Source organism: Pteropus medius, unplaced genomic scaffold (genome assembly GCF_902729225.1).
Source record: "Pteropus medius unplaced genomic scaffold, Ma_sr-lr_union100, whole genome shotgun sequence".
NCBI classification, from domain to species: Eukaryota; Metazoa; Chordata; class Mammalia; order Chiroptera; family Pteropodidae; genus Pteropus; species Pteropus medius.
The window spans coordinates 11,407,414-11,422,813 of NW_024346062.1; positions in this window are offsets into that span (position 1 = coordinate 11,407,414).

A 15,400-nucleotide genomic window follows, 5' to 3' on the forward strand; every position below is an offset into this window, starting at 1 on the left:
TCATCCTGACTAACACTGGCCTCTCCACCCTGGTAATTCCCTGAGACTTCACCCCACCCAAATCATGGGCTCACTCAAGCTGCTTCCAGTGGCTTTTCCACAAAAACAGCCTGTCTTGGCTCTGCTGAGGACTTTGCTAAAATTTGTCAAAGGTTTGTAAATCCCAAACAAGTAGCATCTGGCCTCAGCATGCCCTGTACCTTTGCTAAACAGCCCCAAACCTGGCACTAGCAGCAGTTAGCCTCAGTTTGCAGCTTAGCCTCTCCCAGGCACCACCAAACCCAGCGTGGGTGTAAGATATCTGCGTATCTTTCATTTGCAGCTCATTTAGGTGGCCCCGGGCAGGGCACAGGTGGCAGCTGAACGTGACATGTGACAGGGCACTTCCCATGAGGCCACAGGGCCAGCATGCCAGATGGCCACTTTGGATTGAGCCAAAGCACCACCTGGTCACCTCCACAAGTGACACACTCAAAGGGCAGTCTGGGCAGGAACCGGAGACCTGCTAAAGCAAATCCTGCCCTGTGGGTCGGCCCCTATGCAATAGCTCTTCCACTGTAGTCAACCTCAGAACCAATCAGCCTGAGGGTCATCCCTCTATTGACATGAAAATAGGAATCAAAGCTCGACTACAACAGGAGAGCAAACACAGCCCAAACAAGGGACATAAGCCTGGAGTACCTGGCTCAGGTGACCAGGGAGACTGTGCCACTGGGACCCAGAGGACACCTACTATATAAGGCCAATCTATTAAGACCAAGAGACATAGAAACTCTACCTTAATACATAGAAGTAAACACAGAGAGACAGCCAAAATGGGGAGGCAAAGAAACATGCCTCAATTGAAAGAAAAGAACAAAGCTCCAGAAAAGGAACTAAACGAAATGAAGACAATGTACCAGATGCAGAATTCAAAACACTGGTTATGAAGATGCTCAATGATCTCAATGAGAACATTAATAAAGAGATAGGAAGCATGAAAATGGAGCTGGAAAACATAAAAAAGAACCAATCATAAATGAATAATGCAAAAACTGCAATAAAGAATACTTTAGAAGGAATCGACAGATTAGATGAAGCAGAGAATCGAATCAGTGATTTGGAAGATAAGTCTGCTACAAAATCTGAAATGGATTCATTCTACAAAAAAAGCCATAGGTGTGAGTCTGCAGGAGCTACATAGGGCTGTTGAGGACATGACATTGTGGATATCACTCATTCATAGACTCACCAGGAGTGGGAGCCAACCCAATGGCATGTAAAACATATATATGTTTACTAGAGAATCACGTAGAACAATTTCTATTTTTATAAAATTATTTGGCTGGCCAAAATGAAGGTTAGGTAATATACAAAGTAATACTATGATCTTTTTATTTAAATAGGCCACATTTCGCATAATGGAAAAACAGAATTAGAGCCTCCTCCTGAAAACGTCCATTCTGAACATCTGGGCCAATTTAACGATCAATACTCCTCCACTTGCTAAGTAAATTCCTATTTCTCAGCAAGGGGAGGATATGGTGCCTACTTTAGAGTAATGGAATGATAATTCTACATAAAGTCAGACATGGATTTTTATATTTAACAGAGTTCTGGAATCCAAGTTTTACAGCGGAGAGGGTGTCCCACACCAACAAGAAATTATCCAACACCAGCTGACCGTCCTAGAATTTAACTCAATTTTGACACTATCTATCTTGAGAGTGTCAGACTCCACAGGCTGAGGGCTCAGTCCTACAGGAAGGCTCTCCCCAGCAGACCCCAAATCCCTCCCACCCCTGCATAGCTCAGATGCCAGTGTTACCTGCATTCTGACCAACTGGCTATAAATCAGAGATTCCCATGACCCCCTCCTTAGGTTAGATTAATTTATTAGAGTGGTTCATAAAACTCAGGAAATTTTTTACTTACTAGATCACTGGTTTGTTAAAAAAGATAGAACTTAGCAACAGCCAAATGGAAGACATGCATAGGGCATAGTATGGGGAAAGGGCATGGAGCTTCCATGCCCTCTTGAGGCATGCCACTCTCTCAGCATCTCCATCAGCTCAGCTCTCTGAACCCTCTCCTTTTCGGTTTTTATGAAGACTTCATTACATAGGCATGACTGATTCAACATCCAGCCCCTATTCCCTCCCTGGAAATCAGGGGGTGGACCTGAAAGGGCCACTCCTCTACTGGTGGTTAATAACCCTGGAAGTCAGCCCAAGTGCCTTACACAAGTCATCTCATTAACATAAATCCAGTTGTGGTGGAAAGGGGCTTGTTATGAATAACAAGATAGCCATTTCACTTTTATAGTCCTGAAGTGTTTTCAAGAACTGAGGACAGGAGACCAAATATTATAACAAAGGATACTTCCATTGCTCATTTTGCTCAGGAAATTTTAAGTCTTGGAAATTGCGAGCCGGGAACTGTGGCTGAAGATAGAATATACATGAGATATAACTAAATACATATTTCCTCCCTAATGAAGTTGTTTATGCTAAGGGCCAGGTCACCAAACTAAGATTTAACTCAATCACAGTTGTGGCTCTCCCAGAAGTGGAATCTTAAACCAGTCAATCAGGAATTACCTGATCAGCACTAATGAAGTAATCTGCCCCATAGACTCCTACAATCCCTAAAGGAAGCGACCTTGCCACAACCAATCTGCTTTTTAACTTCCTCATTCTGGCTCCTTTTTGCCTATAAAAGTCTTTCACTTTTTATTGCTCCTTGGAGCTCCTTTCTCTCTATTAGATCGGATGCTGCTGGATTTATGAAATCATTGCATAAAGCCAATAACATCTTTAAATTTACTTGGTTGAATTTTTTTTAGCAATCAGAATACTGCAATATTGTAATTTGTAACCCACATTTAATCATTGGTCTCTGGGCATTTTTCTGAGCCTAATATTTTACCTTATTTTCAAATTCTAGAAATGGCACCTGTTCTCAGACAACTAAGTTCTCTGAGAACTAAGTTCTGTTTTGTCACTTTCCAGTTCTTCCAGGGACTAGAGTAGGAATCTCAAACTCAAATATTCACAAAGACCAGCAAGAAACATGACTGAGACTGGCAAGATAATGGAGTGTTAGGGCTTGCATGTCCCACGTAAAAAGGACAGCTGCTTAGCTGTGACAGATTGTTGCCATATATAAAAACTAAATCTGTTATTTTCTTATCTTACAATTATTTCAGGAACAACCCAAAATCCATATTTTTATGAAAAATTTCCCAAAGCTTTAAATGTTGGCAAATAATGTAATAACAATAATTTTGGTCACACACACACACACACACACTTCTGTGGCAAAATTTGGTTCAGAGGTTTCAATTTTCAAATTCAGGATTAGAACTTCATCTAAAAACTTTAGATCTCTGCTAAATGAGACTATCTGAATAAAAATAAATAGCAAATCTGTCTTTGCAGAAATGTAGAGGTATTTTCAAGTTAGAAAAGAAATAGAATCTCTCAAAAAATGATTAAGAACATTCTGCAGTGGCAGCACGGCCAAGAATCTGTGCCTCAGTTTCTTTGTTTTTAAAGCTGAGGTGATTGTAAAGATAGTAGTGCCTGCCTCATAATACTGTGAGAGTTGAATGAGCTAATATTTGTGAATCTCTTAGATCAGTGGCTAGCATATAATAAATGCTACATATATATATTTGTTGAATAAATTAATTTTACAAAAATGTAGTCTTAGAAACATTTTTGTATTGAAAAGGTATAAAGAACAAACTTATCCTTGCTTAAGCTGCCTGAAGAGTCCCACAGACACCAGGGAGGAAATGTGAGTCTATCATCCCAGGTCACTGAGTGAAATTTCACAGTGTGAGAACACCATGTCACAAGGAACTTCTGAAAAGGAGCTTAGAATAATTCTGCTTTTTTCACTTTGCTAAAATGGTGGCTAGGAGAATTAAGCTATCGGCCAACAATTCTTTACTACCAATCCAAAAAAATTTTTGGCATGAAAGTGAATGAAATTATTCTATTGAGTTGACCTTTAAAAGACACCAGAACTTCATCTAAATTAAGAAGGGAAATACATTCATAAGGAAGGTTTTAATATATAATCTCAGAAGCAGTCAATTTTTGGATCTATAAAGTATTTGTGTCAATGGGTTAGAAGGAGTAGAAATTATCTCCTTCCATAATTCTGTATATATCATCAATATAGTCACAAGTGAAAAATATGCTATGTCAGAGATGAGAATCCATATAAGACAGGGAGGCCACCTATCACTGGTAACATCATTATGATAAATTGTTACATAGCAATGACTAACTCTTGTCGATTTTCGTTTCCCAGATTCATCCTTGATAGAATTAAGATGTGCAGTTTCCTAGGTAGACTGGGAATAGAGTAATAACTGACTTTTATTGAATAAGTGTTCTAGGTTACTGAAAAGATTTGGCTAGGATTCATTGGCTAGGATTTGGCTAGGATTCAGTGGTTCTCAACTGAGAGTGATTTTGTTCCGCAGGGGATATTTTGGTTGTCACAACTGGGTGGGGAGGTGCTAATAGCATCTAGTGGGAAGAAGCCAGGAATTTTGTCATACATACTATAATGCACAGCCACAAAAACAAAGAATCTTTTGACCCCCAAGCTTGAAAGGTGCTAAAGATGGTAAACCCTGAAATGGAGTGGAGTGATACTTAATAATATAGTTTGGCTTAAATTAAGATATCAAAAATTGTATTTTAACACAATTCTATTACATAACACTGATAATTTGGATTATGAAATGTAGTATGAAGCAAATAACATGACTTTAATTTCAGGTAAAACTGGTTAATATCCTACCTCCTCAACTTATTAACCATGTGAACTTGAACTTTTCTGTGCCCCATTGTTCTCATCTGTAAAATGGAGATCCTGATAGTACCTATATCAGAGAGCAATTGTGAGAAATAATAATTTTTTATATACTAAATGCCTAGAATAATGCCTGGCCTATAGGACGCATTATATGAGTGTCGGCTAAAAATGATTGAATGATAAATGAATAAAATAGATATAAAGTGCCTATCCTCCTATAGTCAATCCCGCTTCTAATTTTATTGGTGAAATAGAAAATATGACATTGATTTTAGTCTTAGCAAGGATCATAATCATTTTATAATATTGCATCTGTTCTTCAGTTCTTTTTATGGTTTCTAATATGGTTCATCTATATCCTTGCATGTTTATCCAGTGTCTACTTTGTACACAGCATTAAGCAATGCAAAGATGTGTAGCAAAATTCTTATGTCATCTCCCTAGCTCAGAAATTCCTAATGGTTAAAAGCTAAAATCTCTTTTATATAGAATATTTCAAGCTTTTGTTTCTTTCAACTATGGCTATAAGTCAGGAAAGGGACAGACAACATAGTAGCTACATATAATTTTCCGATGCATTTGTAAAGATTTTTTTTTAAAGACCTTGAACTCTATAAGGTACAGAGAGATGTACATATTTTCCAAAATATTTTTTAAATTAGCTCGTTTTATTTTTCTGAAATTTCTTTTTTTCTCTGTCTTTGACCTCTTCCAGAGCTCTTCTTAACAAAGCCTTATCAAATACTTCAGAATATTTTCTCTTTTCTGAAGACTGAAATAAGAATTAAAAAGTGTAGTGAAACAGCCATCATGATGTTTTTGATAGTTATGTTTTCTTTAATTGTGGGCTTTACATTCATTGGGAATAAAAAATCTGTTTACTCTTCTAGAGAAATTAGACTCTGAAGAGATTAGATTGTTTTAGTTCTCTTTGTTTATGATGATTTGTTAGCTCTTGACTGCAAAAATAATTTCGTTGTTTACATTAATCTATGGTGGCAGTATTAACTTCACATCATACATAAATATAATTATTGATCATTACCAGCTGTAATTCAGTGTTAGAATTACAGATTTACATAATTGTGCTATTAAGTATAAACTTGAACTTTATATCTGGGGTCACAAATAACTGGAGGCAGTAGAAACAGAAAATTCTGATTATATGTCATTCACATTTTAATACATACTTACAATTTTGATCAGTGTCAATATAAATATTTTTATGTACTTTATAGCAATGAGATGCTAATGGGTGGAAATTACAGCAATATTGATCTAGCTAATAAAACATAATACATTAGTAAGAAAGAATATTTATTATATGCTTCAACTATTACTATACACTATCTGCCTAAGGAACATGAGTTCCATCACAGGCAAAGAGAGATTTCTGAACCAAATACTATAAGCTTTATCCCATTCACAATCATGGTTTTTCTGCTCAGTGTCTTTTACACTGATGTGAATTCAAAAAGGCCAATTCCACTTTCATGACATTCAAATATTCTTCCTTAATATAATCAATACATGAAAAACACATTATGATAGTCAAACAGTGTTGACGTCTAGAAATATTCTTAAGATGTTATATACGTCTATATATAACTTGTCTAGAAATATTCTTAAGATGTTATATATGTCTATATATTAAGTCTCGATAAATGTACTATATGTAAACTATGCAGTAAGGCCTAAATTCTAATGTTAGAAATTGAGCGAGCTAACATGCTTCATAAAAATCAATAATTGCAAGCAGAATTTCAAATGAAGCAATTTAGACTATAATATCAAGAACTCAACAGACTTCTAACTTTTTAACACTAAATTGAGACTTATTTTTTAGAGGTATGTTTTTATTTATAAAATCAAAACTGGAAAGGATTTTAAATATTAAGCTATTTCTGTTTTCTTTTACTAATTCCTATATTTTGTTGAATTGTATGAGACTGTTGTTTTTGATCAAATATCAGTAATTTAATATGGACCATCTCAGCTATATATCAATCTATTCATCTATTTAAATATCTACCTATCTATGTCAATTTACCTTTCTAAGTATTTCTTTCAAAGATAATATATACTCAAATTCCAAAATATACCAAAGGTAAAAATAAAATACAAATTAATTTTTCTATTATTCTCTGATCCTCAGTTTTTCTGCCTTAATTTTTAAAGTATGCTTTATTTATATAAATTGTGTTACACAAATGACTTGTTCTGCAACTGGATTTTTTTTAAACCTTTAAATACTTTTTAAGTTATGGTAAATTCATATAACATAAAACTTATCATCTTAAGCATTTTTAAGTGTACAATTCAGTAGCATTAAGTACAATCTCAATTTTGTGCAATCTCCAGAACTTTTTTTATCTTGCAAAACTGAAACTCTATACTTATTAAACAATTTCCTATTCCTGCCTCTCCCCAGTCTCTGGCAACTACTATTCTGTTTTCAGTCTCTATATAAATTTCATTACTCTAGATACCTCATATAGTGGGATCATATAGTATTTGTCTTTTGGGCTGGCTTATTCCACTTTGCATAATGTCCTCAAGGTTCATGCATACTGTAGCATATGCTAGGATTTCATTTCTTTTTATGGTAAATAATAGCTCATGATATATATATATTGTGTATGTATATATATATGTGTGTGTATATATATACATTATATGATATATATACATATAATGTATATATACACATATGTATATATATCACATTTTTTAATTCATTTATCATCGATGGACACTTAAGTGTCCATTTTGAATAATGTTGTTATGAACATGGAGGTACAAATATCTGAGACCCTGATTTCGATCCTTTTGGGCACATGCCTAAAAGTGGAATTGCCGAATCATATGGTAATTGTATTTTTAATTGTTTGAGGAACAACCATACTGTTTTTCGTAGCAGCTACACCATTTCACATTCACACCAATAGTGAACAGGGTTAAAATTTCTCCACATTCTCACCAAAACTTGCTACTTTCTGTATTTTTGATAGCCATCCTAATAGGTGTGAATTGGTATCTCACTGTGGTTTTGATTTGCATTTCCCTGGTAATTAGTGATGCTAAGCATCTTTTTATGCATTTTTGGCCATTTGTAGGTCTTCCTTGGAGAAGTATCCATTCAAGTCCTTTGCCCATTTCTTAATTATTGTTTGCTTTTGCTATGTTGAATTTTAGGAGTTCTCTGTATTTTCTGAATATTAATCCCTTATTTGTTATAAGATTTACAAATATTTTTCCCATTCTATAGATTGCCTTTTCACTATGCCAATTGTGTCTCTTGTTGCATAGAAATATTTAATTTTGATGTTGTCCAATTTATCTATTTTTTACTTTAGTTGCCTTTGCTTTTGTTGTCGTATCCAATAAACCTAATGTCACAAAGATTTTCTCCCATGTTTTATTCTGAGTTTTATAGTGTTAGCTCTGTATGTTTAAATCTTTGAACCATTGAGTTAGTTTTTGTGTATGATGCAATGTAAAGGTCCAGCTTCATACTTTTGCATGTGGATATTCAGTTGTCTAAATGTCATTTGTTAAAAAAGTTGTCCTTTCTCCTTTGAATGGCTTTGTTACTCTTGTCAAAAATTACTTAACCATTTACACGAAGGTTTATTTCTGGGCTTGGAATTCTATTCTATTGGTCTAAAGGTCTGTCTCTATACCAGTACCACATTGTTTTGGTTACTATGTCTTGGAAGTAAGTTTTGGAAACAGGAAGTGTGGGACAGGATCCCTTGAGATTCCATATGACTTTTAGAATAGATTTTTCTATTTCTTCAGAAAATGTATTATGATTTTGATAGGGATTGTGTTAAACCTGTAGATTACTTTGGATAGTGTTGAGATCTTAACAATATTAAATATTCCAAATTATGAACAAGAGATGTCTTCTCATTTATTTTTGTCTATATTTCAGGAACCTATTTTGTAGTTTTCAGTGTGTACAGTCCTTTATCTCCTTGGTTAAGTTTATTCCTAAGTATTTTATTCTTTTTTATGCTTTTGAAAATGAAATTGAAATTATTTACTGAATTTCCTCTTTAGATGTTCATTGTTAGTGTACAGAAATGCAACTGATTTTTATGTATTGGTTTGTATCCTGTAACTTAACTAAATTTGTTTATTAGTTCTAACAGTTTGTGTGTATGCGTATGTAATCTTTAGTGTTTTCCAAATATAAGATCTGTGAACCTAGACAATTTTACTTCTGCTTTTCCAAAAGACAATTTGGAATTTTTTTAATTTCTTTTTCTTGCCTAATTGCCTTAGCTTGATCTCCTAGTGCTATGTTAAGTAAAAGTGGTCAAAGTGAACATTCTCATCTTGTTTCTGATCCTAATGGGAAAGTTTTAAGTTACTTTTATTGTTAGTGTGGGCTTTTCATATATAACTTTTATGTTGAGGTATTTCCTTCTATTCCTTGTTTGTTGAATGTTTTTCTTATCAAAGGATGTTGAAATTTGTCAAATGCCTTTTCTGTATCAATAGAGATAATCAGGTATGTATATGCCTTCATTCTGTTAATGTGGTGTATTACATTGGTTAATTTCTATACGCCGAGCCATACTGCATTCTAGAAATAAATCTCATTTGGTCATGTTTTATAATCTTTTTACTATATTGCTGAATATAGACTTATAAGATTCTATTGAGGATTTTCCATCAATATTCATCAAGGATATTGGTCTGTAGTTTTCCTATCACGTCTTTGTCTAGCTTTGTATAAGGGTGTTGTTGGCCTCAAATAATTAGTTTATCAGTGTTTCTTATTGTCAGTTTTTTGGAAGAGTTTGAAGAGAACTGGTGTTAATTTTTCTTTAAAAGTTTGGTAGAATTTGCCAGTAAAAATATCTAGTTCTGGGCTTTTCTTTGTTGAGAGGTTTTTAATTACTATTCAATCTCGTACTAATTTTAAGTTTGTTCACGCTTTTATTTCTTCATGATTCAGTTTTGCTATGCAACTCACTTTTTTATTAGCTTAATGACATACTTAAGTTAATTATTCATAAATGTACATAAAAATTACCTTTTCTTTTTGATAACTACATAGAATGCCATGATATTTTCAACCATAATTTATTGCTCTGAACCAATTTCTTTTTTTATTAAATTTATTGGGGTACATTGGTTAATAAAATGATATGTGTCAAGTTGTATTATGTTGTATTATAATTTAATAATACAACATATGTATATTGCATTGTGTGTTCATCACCCAAAGTCAAATTTCCTTCCATCACCATATATTTGACCCCTTTTACCCTTATTTACTTCCTCCCCTCCTCCCTTTCCCTCTGGTAATTACTAAACTGTTGTCTGTGTCTATGAGTTTTTGCTTGTCTTGTTCGTTTGTAGCTTTAGTTTTATATTCTACATATGAGTGAAATCATATGGTTCTCACTTTTTCTGACTTATTTCTCTTAGCATGATTATTTCAAGATCCATCTACGTTGTCGCAAATGGCAATATTTCATCTTTTCTTATGGCTGAACAATATTCCATTGCATATGTACAACATCCTTGATATCCAATCATCTATCAAAGGGCATTTTGGATGTTTCTTGTCTTAGTCACAGTGGATAATATTGTAGTGAACAGCAGGGTACATGTATCTTTACAAATAAATGTTTTCAAATTTGGGGGGGTAGATACCCAGAAGAGGGATTGCTGGGTCATATGTTAATTGTCTTAATTTTTTGAGGAACCTCCATACTGTTTTCCATAGTGACGGTACCAATTTACATTCCCATCAGCAGTGTATGAAGGTTCTTTTTACCCACAACCTCTCCACCACTTATTACTTGTCCTGTTGATAATAGCCATTCTAACAGGTGTGAGGTAGTGTCCCATTGTGGTTTTGATTTGCATTTCCCTAATAGCTGGTGAAGTTGTACATCTTTTCATATGTGTGTTGGCAGTTTATATGTCTTCTTGGGACAAGTGTCTGTTCAGGTCCTCTGCTAATTTTGTAACTGAATTTTTTTTTTTTTATTGTTGATTTATATGAGTTCTTTATATATTTTAGATTTTAGCTTCTTATCAGAGGCATTGTTTGCAAATATATTTTCCCATTTAGTCAGTTGCCTCTGTTTTATTGATGGTTTTGTTTGCTGTGCAGACAGCTTTTTAGTTTGATATAGTCCCATTTACTTATTTCTGTTTTTACTTACCTTGCCTTTGAGGTCAAATTCATAAATTTCCAATTTCTTATATCTCCTTTTTTGGGATGTTAAATTTATTTTTAAAGTCTAGTTTATTGAGATATACTTTGCACACAATAAAACTTACTCTTCTTATTGTATAGTTTAATGAGTTTTGAGAGATATATACAGTTGTGTATTTACCATTACAATCAAGATATACAATATTTCTAAACTCCAGAAGTTCCCCATGCCTCTTTTTACTTGTTTCCTTCACCCAGGGAACTATCAATATGTTTTCTGTTCCTATAGTATTGCTTTCTCAGAAAGTCACTAAATAGATTCCAGTATATATGTACTTTTTTATGTCTGGTTTTTTTCATTTAGCAAAATGCTTTTGAGATTCAGTTATTATGCTACATGTGTTTTATTCCTTTTCATTAATGAGTCCTATTTCATTACATGGCTATACCACAGTTTATTTATCCTGATGGGCATTTAGATTGTTTTCAGTTTTGATCAACTACAAAGAAAAGTTCTATAAACATTTACATAAACTTTGTGAGAACAAGCATTTTCATTTTTCTTTGGAATACCTAGGATGGGGTTACAGGATCATAGTTAAATTTAAGTTTAACTGTATAAAATCTACTTAATTTTTTTTAAACCGCTGGCATTCTCATCAGCAACAAACGAGAAACCATGTTCCTCCACATCCTCACCAGTCCTTGTTATATCTTAAAAAATTTTTCTGAGCTATTCTAGTGGCATTAGTGTTATCTCATTGTGGTTTTAACTTATATTTCCTTAATGATGAATGATGTTAAGCATCTTTTCACTTGCTTATTTTCTATTGGTATGTCTTTTGTTTTAAAAGTATCTATTCAAAATGTTCTCATTTTTAGATACAGCTTTTATTTTTGAATTATTGAATTGTAAAGTTATTCTCCTTTATAACCAAGCCAGGCACTTGCCAGCACCATTCATCTCAGCCATCTTCTTTGCCAATATACTTTACAGCCGTAATTAAAGTATTAATTTTCCAAACTGTGTGGGTCTGTAGTTTTCTACTAATTCTTGAAATCAACTGCCCAATATACCATAAGTGCTAGCCTGGCCTAATTACTTGCAGTTTACCAGACTGTTTTACATGTCCAAGTCTTTGTCCACCAGACTTTCTCTATTTAGTATATTTTCTCTTCACCTAACCATTTGTCACTCCAATCACCCTCCATCCACAAATCTTTTTGGCTGCCCTAAAGTTCTTCTATCTCTCAAGTGAATGTTTACTTACTTTACAACATTTAATTTAAATAATGATTCATCATCAAGCCTTTCCTGACCACACAGCCCCTCAGTTAAATAAATATTGCCCACCTTTTTCTTCATGTCACATCTGTAAATATTCTATCATTCTTCTATTACAGTACCTATAATATTTTTTATTTACCCACTAGAATATATGCTAAATAAAGGCAGAGATTTTTTACATTTTGTTCACTGTTGTATTTCTTAAAACTATGCCTGATAGATAGCAAGAGTCTAAGAGACATTTCTTCTATATTTCTCTAATTTGTTGACATGTTTATATTATTCTACTAAACTAAGAGTCACTTTAGTACAGAAGCCTTGTCTTATTAATTTTCAGGTTTTCTCTCAGAAACCAGAACATAAATATATGATTAATTAATGCTTATTATGGCTTTTTGCTTATAATATAAAATTACTCTATAATATTTTAGAAACCATACTTAATTTGCATTGAAAATAGAAATCAAAGACACTTAAGTGAATTTTCCAGCCTCATTAACTGGAAGTTATTGTTTCCCTTTGACCTGACATAAAGCTCCAGAAATGGACACAGACTATATTTCCTTCCAGTAGAGGACCAAGGGTCTTTCCAGAAAGCCACTCGATTTACCATTAAGGTGCCATGCTCAACAGGTCAGACTAAAGGATGAAATGGAAGTTTCTTATGAGAGACAGAATGCTATGAAACTAAAGAACTCCCTATTTTTTATTCTTTTTTTTTTTTTTTTTGTCTACTAGCGTTCTGAAAACGTATATTTGGGATGAAATCTCTACCCCTTGAACCAAGAGAATATGGCATCAAAATAAATTGTTCTTAGTAAAATGCAGCATCAGATATAAACAATTCATACAGAAGGTTTTTTAGTACTAACCTGATTTACTTGCAGTGTGAATTACTGTGTTCTTTGAATTTAAAGTTTCTTCCAAATGTGAAAGGAGATAATGAATGATGCAGACCTCTTCACAAGATCACTGTGTCACTTAACTAATTAATATTATAATTATAAAGTACTTAGAAAATATAATGCACTGTACAAATGCCAAGTGTTATTAGAATCATTTGCGTGCTCAGCTCATCTAGATTTACTATTTTAGCAAGGCAAATAATTCTAAACAGTAAGAAAGCCTCAACTATACATACTAATTAATCTAATTTAAACATTTATTATGTACTGAAAACATGCCTTGTTAAAATATGCATTTTAGTTTAAGCCATTATTAAAATTATCCCTCAAAAACTGAGTTGCTTGAGGTCCACATAAAATGAATTTTGCTTTGGTCTTTCACAGTGACAGTTTAGATCACTTTTATCCTATAAATAATTTCTCTGTTGATATATTTGTTTACTTGATTGAAAGCTGTCAGGTTTTCAGCTAATACCAAAATTTTTAAATGAGAATAAAAGGAGAGAAATGAGCATACCATCTTTGTCTCTGTAGTAAAATATTTGAAAAGAAACAATATATTTTTAACTGCCATGATATTATTTTATCTCATATCCATTAGGAGACCTTTTCTGGAAAGAATAGGCCCCAGAGTGAAAGATGGAAACATGATAGGTGCTTTGAGGAAAATCTTCATTTTGGCATTGAGAGACACATTATCTAAGTTCAATCTGTGGGTCCCAGAGTTGATAGAATATTAGCAAAGCCAAATAGAATCTGTGTGTGGAGTCTTACTGCCAGTACATCAAAAAATAAAATACAATGACTAATTCTCCATTTAGAATAAAGGAATTCTATGAGGATTGCTTTTTTTCTTAAATGAATCCACTATTTTTTTTTTTAATTAACTTGTTCCAGGTAACAGCATTTTACTCACAACAGTCGAAAGCTGAATTCTGTATTTAGATTTGTACCTTCTTCTGAAAAATACAAGCTAGGTGGTCAGTTGGATCAATAGCTAAATCTTTTTTTTCCACAGAATTCAAAGTAGAATGGTTACTGCTGAGTATAAAATACATCCCCTGCCCCTCTGTGTGATACTACCTCCAATCCTGGTAAGGGTCCTCCTTCTGTCAGGGACCTAAAGACATATATTAACACATATTAAGCTCTAAAATAATAATAATAAATAACTTGAGGCTCTCCTGACTTCTTTCATACACACAAGTAATATCAGTGAAAACTTTATTAAACCTCTAATTTCTCTACATTTTCTAGTGCAAATGAAACAACTACTCACACAATTTTTCCACTGAAAACTTTAAATAGAACAATAAGTGAAGCTATCTCCCCACCTATGGACTCTTTTGGAGCAATACTATCGTGTCACAAAACAGTATACTTTCACAAATAACCACCCATTGAAAATAACCATCCTTTTATACACATAAAGTCAACTTGCAACTAGAAGTATCAGCATACGCATCAGGAGAGCAAACTTCAGAAATGAAACTTTCATCATATTTTCTTTTTTTGTCTCTTAGTTGCCAGACCTATCAGGTAATTTCTAGTTTGTGAATTATCACAGTAAAAGAAAAGCAGACTGTCACTTGATTTACAAATGAAATGTATTTTTGAGATTAAAAGGCAATGTACTGGAAAATGCGTTATAAAAAAATTACATTTTAGGGAAATTAATTGTGATTCCTAAGTAATAGAAGAAACATACTGATGTATTTCTTGTCATATTTCATCATCATAGTGAAAATAAAATATTCTGAAACAAATTTACATTTATCTTTCTCTTTCTGGCTCCTCTCTATCACATTTATCTTCTATATTTATAAAACTGAGCATATATCAAAAGAAATTTCTCTCAAAACATTAAAATATGTAGAAACTATGGTTATACATGCATTTTAAAGTAAACTTCAACATTTAAGGGCAACCCCAAATTAGCTAATACTAGAGGTTAATCCTTATCTTCACTAGACCATATGTAGGACTGATCCAAATTTCTCTTAATTATTCCTATCTCTAAAAATTTCAGAAAGGTGTATGGCAGGTGCTGTTACAGAAAGAAAGGCAACATGTGAAAGTGGACTGGAAAGTAAGGAAGGTTAAAATAAAAACAGGTTTCAACCTTCTGGAAATTCATTTGCTTATATTAAGTCAAAAGTATATACTGTATAGCATTATCACTATTCAAAATAGAGTATTGTAAAACTC